The sequence below is a fragment of the Cupressus sempervirens genome, chromosome 2 (genome assembly GCF_028749045.1).
Source record: "Cupressus sempervirens isolate cs-2001-9-10 chromosome 2, ASM2874904v1, whole genome shotgun sequence".
Lineage (NCBI taxonomy): Eukaryota > Viridiplantae > Streptophyta > Pinopsida > Cupressales > Cupressaceae > Cupressus > Cupressus sempervirens.
In genome coordinates this window covers 178,619,007-178,631,378 of record NC_143119.1, presented here as the reverse complement: position 1 = coordinate 178,631,378, position 12,372 = coordinate 178,619,007, and the positions used below count along the sequence as shown (strand labels likewise).

Sequence of the window (12,372 nt, the reverse complement as noted above, 5' to 3'; positions counted from 1 at the left end):
AAATTGGTAACAAACCTTCTAAGAAAATTAACTTGGCCAAAGAAGGATTGAATTCCTTTTACATTATTTGGCTTGGGGACTTTATAAATAGCTACTACTCTCTCAGGATCTATTTTCATCCCATCTTTAGACACTATATGTCCTAATAATCTACCTTCTGTCACCCCAAATGTACATTTCTTTGGGTTCAAGGATACTCCATATTCCAGAGCTTTGATAAAAAAATTCTCCAAATGCCTACAGTGATCCTCAGCCTTCTTGGAATAGGTTGTAAGATCATCTTAGTATACAACCATAAATTTTTTGATATAATCATGAAATGCCACATCCATAGCTCTTTGGAAAGTAGCTCCTGCATTAATCAAACCAAATGGCATCCTTACATGTACATAGGTTCCTCATGGGGTTGTGAAGGTTGTCTTGAATTGTTCATTTTCCTTTACTAGAACTTGATTGTACCTTGAGAAACCATTGATCATGGACAGTAGTTCAGAACCAATTACTTGCTGCAACATGGCTTCCATATTTGGTACTCCATAATTATCCTTCAAGGATGCAATGTTCAAATTCTTGAAATCCACACATAATCTTATATCTCCATTTTTCTTTCTGACAGGTATCAAATTTGAAGCCCAGGTGGAATGTCTAATTGGTTTGATTATCCCCCAATCCATTAGTTTCATCAATTCTTCTTGCATTTCGGGAGCTAGGGTAGGGTGTCCTAATCTTTGTTTCTATTTGAAAGGTTTTACATTATCTTTTAGTGGTATGACATGTTCGAACAAATCTTCCTTATAAGCCTTACGATCATCATATGACCATGCAAAAACATGTCTATACTTCCTAAGCAAGTCAATCAATGGTTTTCTGATTTTAGCATGCAGATTTTGGCCAATATAAACTTTTTTGGGAGCTTCATCAGTACCAAGGTTTATCTCTTCTAATTCCTGAGGCTTAGTGTCGTTAACTCCTAGTTTTACTCTATCCTGATTATCAAAAATATTTTCCAAAACCACTAACCCTTTAGGCACCTTATTGGTTTTCAATTGCACAATCTTCTAGCCAAAAATGGTTTCCTTACCATCTATGGTTTCAATTAAATCACTGCAATCCATTTCTTGACCCTGGTATTTATCTTCATTTAACAAAAAATTTATAATGTCTTTATCATCTTCAAAGACTTGCCAATTTTCAAAATTACTAGGTATTGAAGGTCTACTTTTTACCTCAATTTGAGAAATTCCTACAAATGATATCTCCTTAGGCTTGATTGCTACATTTGCTAATAAATCTACCATTTTATTCTGAGTCCTATCTCTCCATGAGATACCAAATGCATCAAAAGATTCTATCTAATCCCAAACTACATTTCTATATTGTTTCAATCTCCTGTTCTTGGATGCATAGGTTTCTTTTATCTAGGAGATAACTAGTTGAGAATCCCTTATGACATGAAATTTCTTAATTCCATGATGTGTAGCAACTTTCAATCCTAGCAATAAGGCCTCATATTCTACTATGTTATTTGTGCAAGAAAACTTCAAAGTGAATGAGTATCTAAAAGTATTTTTCTCAAGGGAAACAAAAACTACCCCTACCCCTGCACCCTCTTTAGAACTAGCCCCATCAAAGAACATTGTCCATAATATTGGTGAGTTTGTACAACATTCAACTTCATGTTCAATTACAGTAGGAAAATTCTCAACTTCTTGAATAATCAGTTCAGCTCTAAAGGCATTCGCACCAGTATCTAAGAACTAAGTGGCATATTTGTCAATTTCTTCCCCTAAAATGTGACTAACCATTGGCTCTATGTTTAACTTGATAGCTTTATCCCCGATGTGAAAAGTAGTATACATTAAGTCACATTGCAGACTATCCTCCATAGCAGCACTCCATTTTTGAGAAAGCAACGTTCCATAGTGTGGAGGTATATCCACTACAAGGACTGACATGGTTAACTCTAATTCAAGATATGCAGCTAATTTAAATGGTAAAGCATTTATGGTACCTATGACTGGGACTTCCCTACCATCCATTCCTCTACATCTTCCCTGCTTGGTGTCCACTATCAACCCCAAGGCTTCCATTACCTTGAAAGGCATTATGGTGTTAGAAGCTTCTGAGTCTATCATGCAATTTTTTAGGGTCTTCCCTTTTATTATTAGACTGAGGAAAAAATGGTCAATATCTTCTATAAATGCCATTGAGGAATCATCTAAAAACATTTGGGGAATCTAAGATATGATACCACTATCCTCTACTACTAATGGGGTTTGTTGGACAATAGTTTGTTCTGCAACAATATTATTGTTTCTTATTTCTCCCAACAATGATAAAGCCTTGCTTTTATGCTCTTCAATTCTAAGAAGTTTAGACAAAGGCACTTTTACAATTATTTGGGATGACATGGATATCATATCAATAGGTTCAACAATAGTGGGTTTTACAAGAATACCTGGAGTTAAAGTCTTGGAGTGCACATTTAGGTTTTCCACTGCTGAATACAACAAAACAAGGGTGGTAAAAAACCAAGCCAACATAGTGAATGCCATAACATGTTGTACCTCTAATATATATCAAGATACATTTGGATGCTAGCTAATGACCCTCATGAGGATCGCGAGAGAATCAATAGACAAGTCCAACTGCAAAAGAAATGTCAAGATATGTGTGTGTGTTAAGTACAACAATCTACCCATAAGCTATTTGTATAGAGTGGAATCCTTTGTAGGAGTAGAGAAAGTGGAAGATAAAATAATGGTTGACTAAAAAGGTATGGGGGCAGGCTTGCAGTCAAGCATGTCAAATCTCTAAAGCATATCAAGAGCATACTTTTGTTGGAGTATGGCTATCCCATCTAAAGAATAAACAACCTATAGGACTAAAAGATATTACAAAAGTCCAAGATCTATCATCTCAAACTTCTCTCTCAATGCATGCTAAACACCCTGTATCATGGAGATTGAGCTTCTTGTGATGATGAGGTCATCAACATAAAGGACAAGTATCAATAAGTCACGTCCATGATGCTGAATGTAAACTGTAGGAACATAATGACATCAAGTGAACTATGGAGCAAGCAAGAAGGAATCTATCTTCTCATACCAAGCCCTAGGGGCCTATTTGAGACCATATAAAGACCTCTAAGGCTGGCATACCAATGAAGAGTCTTGCACAAAACCATGAGGCTACTTCATATAGATCTCCTCATGAATATCTTCATGCAGAAAAGCACTCTTCACATCCATCTGAAAAACTATCCATCCTTGTGAAGTTGCTAGAGAGTGTGCAAGGCAAATATAATTCATCTTGGCAAGAAGGACAAAGGTCTCAGAGTAATAAATACCCTCAACCTGTGAAAGACCCTTTGCAACAAGCCGTCTCTTCTACCTATCAATAGAACCATCTGTAGCATACTTGGTACGGTACACCCAATGACACCAAACCAACTTTCTTCCTTTTGGAAAAGGAAAAATATCCCATGTGTGGTCTTCATCAAAGAAGAATACTCCTCATCCATAACCCTATCCCACTCTAAGTGTTCTATCACATGTGAAATTTTTTGAAGATCATTTAAAATGACATGACTCAAAAGGCCACTACCTATAGTCTAAGAATGAGTACGACGAGCATTTGTAGAATCACCCATCGAATGTTTGGCTACATCAATAGTATCATGAGCCCATGTGGGCTCTCACAGAACATCTAATGGAGGTGGTGAAGGGGGTTCAATATCAAGATCTTTCTCAAAGGATGCATAATCATGTAAAGGCATAGAGGAAGTAAAAGGTAGTGAAGAAGAAGCTAAAGATGGAGGATCCATTGGAGGATAACGCTCATCAAATTGAACATCTCGCCCAAATAAGATATCTTTAGAATTAGGATCAAACAACTTATATTTCTTCACATCCTCATAGTAGCCAACAAAAATGAGTGGTTGGATCTTCTTCTTAGTGGCTTTTTGGTGAGCGTCTGGAATAAATGCCCAAGCTTGACTACCAAAATTGTAGAAAGTAGAAACATCGGGCTTGACATGAGTCCAAGCCTCCTCAGGATTCAAATGTCACAATGCCTTGTGAGGCATTTCATTCTAAATATAGTTGGCAAAATTGATAGCCTTAGCCCAAAATGAAGAACTCATAGCATGAGACTGTATCATACAATTGGCTATCTCCCTTAATGTCCTATTCTTTCTCTCTACAACCCCATTCTATTGAGGTGTATGGGGAATAAAGAATTGATGTTGTAAACCATTCTCAGTGCAAAAATCTCTAAAAGAATGATTCAGATATCCCCCCCCCATTATTAATGCACATACGCTTGACTAAAAGGCCATACTACTTCTCCACAAAAGTCTTAAAGATTCAAAATGAATTGAAGACATCATACTTGTACTTCAAAAAGTACACCCATGTGCATTTGGAGAAGTCATCAATGAATGTGAGCACATATCAAGCACTTGAAAAAGATGGAGTGGGAAATGACATAAGATCACTATGTATCAACTCCAATGGTGCCTTAGCACATGTGGATCTACCTGCTAGAAAAGGATCTCTGTGATGTTTTCTAAGTGCACAACCTTGACACACACTGTCAATACAAGAGATCTGAAGTAATCTAATCACTATCTCCTATGTACTCATCTTCTATAGATATTTGTAGTTGACATAACCAAAATGCTCATGCCAAAGCTTTCTCACTATGTCTACATGAACAATGAGAGAAATACCTGTAGATCAACACTCCCTATAATAATAACCAAATTAGGATCATGGAGGTCTCAAGTAACCACATCATGTGGTGAGAACTCAACTCTCTTTCCAAAGCCTGAATGACAAATCTGAAAGATAGACAGAAGGTTCATAGAAATGGCTAGAACCAAGAGAACATCCTATAGTGAACCACCTTCTAATGGGATAGTTCCTAAAACTGTGACTGAAAGCTAAGAAGAATCACCAACTACAATCTATGTAGTAACACTATGAGAAAGTAAGGTAACCAAATCAAGTGAGTGTGTCATATGATGGGAAGCTCCAAAATAAAGAATCCAAGGAGCTAGAGAAGACAATGCTCATATAGAAAGAGTATGTCCTTTCCTAATATGTAGAGGTGGAGGCTTCAGAGAAGAAATACTAGAATGTTGCATGGCCTCCTATAATGCCTCAAGACATTTGCAACACCTAGAAACTAGATGTCCTTCCTTGCCACAAAAATTGCAAGGTTCACAAGTATACTTCTTAGTCTTAGAGAAAGACTCACCAAACTTAGAAGTATTACCCTTCTAAGACGGTTTCCAAGCATTTGATTTGGGAGGAGGCTTGGAGGAACTCTCATTTCCTACTAAATCTATCTTATGCTTCACTTTTTGGTTTGGCTTTCCTATAGATGTTTGAGCTACCAGTGCCTTTGTCTTAGAACTAGTCATAGTATCCAAGTGTGTGAGCTTTGACTATTCTTTAGTCAAGTGATCACAGAAGACCTCAAAAGAAGGCATAAAAAATCTATTCTCGAAAGCATATTTGGTGGAATATAACATGGAAGAAAATATCTAAAAATTCCCTCAAAGCTTAGAGAGAATCAAATAGATGCACTCAGTATCATTCTTCATCTTTCCACAACTTTACAACAAGGATCTCTATTGAGTAAACTTCATCAAGAAGTCATCAATAGTTGGAAAAGAATCCAGCACAAGTGATGTAAGGTCTATCTCTATCTGAAGTGCCTTGAACTCATTTAGTATACCAAACAAGCCATGAAACTTGGTCCACTTATCTAGAGGAGTATTACAACTATCTAAATGAAATTGTAAACTATCTAATACCTATAATGCAATCAATCAGATTTCCTCATCCATTTTGTTTCAATGTTGCATGATCTCAAAAAGCCTCTAAAAAATAGGATGCATGGCATCTAAACATGACCACAATTCTTATGACCAAATCAATTAAGTCATTGAGGTCTTCTAGATGTGATAATTGTCAGGGGTCAGAAGTTCTAGAGAAAGTGGTCATAGCCATTGTTTTAGAAAGGGTTTGTTATGTTTTTTGATATAATGATATAATAACTTAAAATAATATAAAAATGCCCCCACAATGCAATAAATCAAACCCCAACTTACAAATAGATTGCATAAATGAGAGAAGAGAAAAAAAGCTTTACATATGAATAAAAAATACCTAGTACCAAATACTAGCAAAATGACTAAGAATCTAGAAAGTTCTTGAGAAGAACTTTATGAAACTTTTTTTAGAATAGAAAATAGAGCTATAACAAAGAAGTTATGTAGAAGATAGAAGCCATCAATAGACTTCAAGTGCCAAAATAGGTATCAATCTAGAAAAAAATCCCAAAAATTTCTTCTCCATCATCTCTATCTTAGAACCAGCTTTCTGATGCTTCTTTTGGATAAAAAAAGATCCTTGTATGCTCAAGTTATTGCAAAAAAGAAATAGGGTCCCCAGAAGTAAGAGAATTTTTTTTAAATAATTAAAAAAACACTGCTGGCTAGTGGTGGCAGAGTGGCTCTCTTGGTGGCGGAGCTGAGCTAGTGTGACTAGTTAACAAGGAAAGCCAATGTCGAGTTTGAAAAAGTGACCGCTGGAGTCGAGACAACATCAAAAAAGGATTTTTTGGTGCCGGTAAGGGCCTGTGGGCTAGAAAAAACAATTGTGTGTGTGTGTGTGTGTGTGTGTGTGTGTGTGTGTGTGTGTGTGTGTGTGTGTGTGTGTGTGTGTGTGTGTGTGTGTGTGTGTGTGTGTGTGTGTGTGTGTGTGTGTTTAATTGTCTCATAACACATGTAGGAGGTTATACGACATTGTAGGCAAAAAAAATTTCTGCCAGATCAACGTTGTAAAAAATGGACAAACTTTATATATGGAAACAAGGTTTTTAACACCTTTTGGATCTATCCTAGTGTCCATTTTGTCTCAATTTGCTTCAAAAATCAGTGACCCCCCTCTTTTTTCCACAAAAATACCCAAAAAAATCTAGATCTATTATGTCAAACCTATGTTCTTCTTTTTCTCCAGATAATGAACAAGCTACACAGATCTAGCTCTAATACCATGAAGGATTTGATCAATACAAATCCACAAAGCCTTCAAACACCTACATGGAAAAAATCTTGTCACAGAAGAAAAAGAGGAGAGGAGGCAAGGGTTTTTCTGTAAAAATTATGGAAATGTATTCTCATAAATGGAAGAGATAAAAAACAATTACAAAAGATCAATCCTTATGAAAGGAGATCAAAACTCGAAAGGGTAACCTAAGAAGGAAAATCTATTTAATAATTTAAATTAAATTAAATTAATGCTTTACTCTAACAGATAATGCATTTGGAGAGATAAGATTCCAATTTCTACCAAGATTATTATTATAAAAAATGGAGAAATGGATATACTCACTTGCATATTTTTCTTCTATGTTGAGAGCCAGATATACCTTCTCATTGAAGATGACATCTCTACTTTTCATAAGTTTCTTCCCAACTAGATCCCAAATTCTAAAACCAAATTGGTTTTCACCATAGCCCACAAATATGCTTCTTTGTGATTTTGGATCAAGCTTCATTCATTTCTCCTTCAGAACATGTGCATAAACTTTGCATCCAAACACCCGAATGTGAGAATATGAGACTTTCTTTCTTAGCCACTCTTCCTCCCATATGCAAAAATCTACCCAAGAAGAGGGACTTCAGTTGATTAAGTAGACTGTTGTATTTCATGCCTCTGCCCAAAAATCCTTGCCTAAACTAGCATTAGAAAGCATACAACAAACTTTCTCAGGGATTTTTCTATTCATCTTCTTTGCTGCTCCATTTTCTTGCAAGGTGAATGGAGAAATCTTAATTTGATGGATGCCATTATCTACATAAAATGAATCAAACTCCAATGAGAAAAATTCTCAGCCATTATCCATTTGCAAACACTTTTTTTTGTGACCAATCTGATTCTCAACTAAAGCTTTAAAAACTTTATACTTGCTAAAAACATCAAATTTCTTATGCAATATGTAAATCCATACCTTTCTTGTGCAATCATCAAGGAAAGTGAGGAAGAAATTTTCTCCTCCAATAGAACTTTCCTCGGTGGGTCCAAACACATTGGAATAGACAAGGGCCAAAGGAGTGCCTTTCTTTTCATGTCCATTCCTTAAGAAGCTGACCTGCTTCTATTTTCCATAGAGACAATGTTCACAAAATTGTAAGTCAACTGATTTCAGCTTTAGTAATTACTCCCTTTTATGCAAAACAACAAGGGCCTTTTTACTCATGTGACTCAACCTTTGATGCCACAATTTCAAATTGCTATCTTCAATTGTCATGGAAGCCCCCACTTCATTGATATTTTCTACAATATAAACTCACAATTTTGTCTCCTTTCACAACTAACATGGATCCCTTTGCCTACTATTTTACATGCTTTATTATCACCCAAGTATACTTCACTGAACTTACCTCCTTGATAATTTGAGAAGTAATCCATACATGAACAGGCGTGAAATGATGTGTTGGAATCCAAAACCCATGAGCCTAAAGTAGTCTCAGTTGTAGATAAAATCAATACACTATCATATTTGTCATAGATGATGTTGCTTTGACTTTCCTGCACTCGTTCTTGTGCTCTTTAATAACCTCTACAATCCTTTTTCACATGATCACTTTTTCCACAAAACCAACAGTCTCCTCCTTTCCTTTCACTTGACTTCAACTGCCTAGCTAATTTTGATCTTGTATGATGATTGTTTCTTCCCCTATTTTGGCTTCTTCCTCTAGATTCAATGTTGACTACCACCAAGGATTCATTAGATGAGGATTCCTTGTTGCTTCTCCATATATTCTCACTAAGTAGAGTGGCCATTACTTCATCATAGACTAGCTTATTCTTTGAGGAGTTAGAAGTACTAACTATTGTAATAGCAGGATCCTAACTATCAAATAAGGAACACAACAAGATGATAGCTTTAGATTCATCATCTTGTGTCATACCAACTAAGGTTGCTTGTCATAATAGAGTGTTCAAATCATTTATATGATTTGACATCATAATCCCATCCTTCATTTTTAGCTTTCAGAGCTTCTTCATAATGAATATTTTCTTTGCAGTTGAGGCCATTTTGTACATACATTAAAGTTTATCCCAAACTTCCTTGGTCATAGATTCATTGTGTACATTGAATAAAACATTCTATGATAAGGAAAGAAAGATTGTTGCATTTTCCTTCTCATTAGTTTTATCCCAGTCTTCATCCTTCATTGCAGTTAGCTTCTTTTCTTTTCCATCAATTGCTACTGCCAAGTCTTGCTTGACTAGCATAAATGCATCTGAACTTTCCACAAACTAAAATTCTGTCCTGAGAATTTCGACACTCACAAACCTTCCATGACATCAAATTTTCAAACACTAAAATTGATTCTAGTGACTATGCTAAGCTTTGATACCAATTGTGAAGTTCACTGAAAGAGAAAACTAAGAAAAAATAGAACAAAAAGAAAGAGGAAAAACACAAACACACAATTTTATCATGGTTTACCATAAATTGTGGCTATATCCACACTATAGTGAAGATCTGTTATTAATGTTAAAGTCTAAACTTTACATCATAGTTGTAGCTTCAGCTCTTTGAATAAAATATGAAATAGTGAACCTCCAATGCATGCATACACACACACACACACACACACACACACACACACACACACACACACACACACAGATATATATATATAAAGTCTCAAGAGAAACGAAGAGACAAACAATTGGAGGGAAAATAATAAATGAAAGATTTTTGGGCTTCATGTACACACCCAACATTGCTTGATATAATCTTGGTGTAAATATGCAATTCCACGAGCTGTGCTCAAAGAAATTGAATATAGTTGACCCTAATTGAGCACCTACTCTTTTCCTTTCTTTACAAATAGAAACTTCTCTAGGGATCCCTTTGCCATGTACTCGTAAACAAGTGCACTTCTAAATGCTTTAAAATAGTAACCCATGAGGAAAACCAAATGGATATGATGAATGGTTCCCAGCATTGTAACCTCATTCATGAACTTCTTCTCACTCTATCTTGATTGATCAAGAATTTTGATGGTCAATAAAGTGCCACTAGAAGATTACCTTTATAAACCACACTGAATCCCCCTTCTCTCAATTTATTTGCAAATTTGTTGGTGATTTTCTCTACCTGAGAGAATGAATATTTGTTGGGCATTTGATGTTTATAACTTTAGAGGAAACTCTCCACTTTGCCAATAGTCACTGAATTCATAGGTTCACTTGCGACATAAGTTTGGAACTCTTTAAACTTAAAGAAGTATGACATCTTTCAGTAGACAACTATGAGAGTTCGTGCTACTATGAGAATCAAAATGAGTTAGCATTTATGATTCAATTATCTGGCCATCAAGAAAAGTGAGGGCAATGGCTATGCAACTAGTTATTTAGATAATACTTAGTTTTTTAAAAAAAGCCTCCCTTTGATAAGTTATCTAAACGTGCTCAGGATGCACCATGATTCTGATTACACTTTTTTTTTTCAAAGTCAGATAATTAAGATATTCTAAAATAGTCAAATTTGGGTTGGGCTTAACCGGCCACTACAAGCATGAACTTCTTGGGGATGTTGGCCCATGGGACCCACGTAACATTTTGTTCCTCCAGTTTTTCTTCACTTGTTCACAATTCTATTTTTGGAACAATTCATTTCCATTATTTTGGTTGATTACTCTCTTCGTTCCTGTCCTCGCATAGATGGATGCTAATTAAAACTCAGTTTTTAAAAATAGATGCTGAATGAAAGGTAGAAAGGGGAATGTGGAGAAAATAAACAAGTAACCAGTAGGTCAAAGTGTTGAGATAAGGTGACTAAGCCTTACCGTGATTTATTGTTTTATTTGTTCTTTCTTGGAAAGTTGCCAAATGAAGCTAGATTTCCCACAATTAAACCTTAAAGGAAAGTGATTGCAATTTACCGATCTAAATGAATTTAAGTAGCGTTATGACATACAGATTATTATTTTACAATCATAAAACTAGAAGAATGAGATAGAATAGAGAACACGGATATACGTGGGGAAATCTTTCCAAGTAAGAACTCCACCATCCAAACCATCAAGCTAATGTATTATTCAGCAACAAGTTACAATACATTTTCAACCTTCACATGGAGATTTACATCTTGCTCCATTCTACAGAAAATCTAGTAGCATAACCCTATGCAAATAATTTCTCATCTCTCTCTTAATTCTCTACAACAATGCTTTGTATTTATAGAGTTTTCATACAAGAGGAAATAGTTTCTAAAGCATCTACATTCAAAACATCTAAAAATTATTTTAGAAACTTCCTTATGCAAACCCTTCCATAAAAATAAAGCATAAGATAATAAATCACCAAAAAATAGAAGCTTTCTATTTTTCTACTCCAAGTCTTTTCTTGTGGAAGAATCCAACTTTAAATCATGGTAAGGCTAAGTCACCTTATCCCAACAATCTACCACTTGACGAAGACCTTGCAAGATTCAAGCTAATGAAACTGTATCATCACAACCTTTCATGAAACCACATAAATCTTAACACATACTCTCATGCTCCAACTAGACACCTATCCAAATAACACAAGCATAATATTCTAGTGATAACAAAGGCTACACAACATTGCCACCACTCCGCTATGCTCATGAGCTACACAGAAGAATAAAAAACATTAACTTCTTATCACAACAAAACTATGAAGTCATCCTATAGAAAAAAAGATAAAACATCAGCGAGAACAACAACCAAACTAATTTTTCCAATCCAACTAATAAATGCACAAGATTGAAAATAGCATCCACAGTAAATGCTAACTCATCCAATCACTCATACCTCAAAGGTATCCAATACCAGAAAACTCATGCCAACAATATAACCAACCCATGAACTACAACCTCAAGCTTTATGTGCAATTCAATCAATGAAGACCAAACACATACAATAACTCCCATTGCATGGGTAATGTCAAATTTGAAAAATCAAAAGTGTACTAAGTCTACTAGAATAACAACACAAAGCAAGTGAAATCATGTAGTACCAAGGACCTTCCACAAATACATGCTGATCCTATAGCAAAAACACTACAAGAAACATCTCTCTCATCTAGTCTCCACAACTCTCTTGTGTTCTCCACATCCAACAAAGAAAAGAGATAAATGAACCACCTTGTCATCACAAAAAGGAAGAAGTACAAGTGATAACAAATGACCACAAAAGAGTGACCACCATAGCTTCAATAAATCTCAAAAATAATATTATGTGAAACAAAACATCCAAGAAGATAACTAAGACCAAAGAAGGAAATTGCAAATCATAAGCATGTAGAATGTCCT

At 35.5% G+C, this 12,372-nt stretch overlaps 1 pseudogene; it reads right to left on the bottom strand.

The window, feature by feature from the left end:
• Positions 1-12,372, bottom strand: part of LOC149571655 (rust resistance kinase Lr10 pseudogene) — a 66,113-nt pseudogene that overhangs the window by 13,887 nt on the left and 39,854 nt on the right.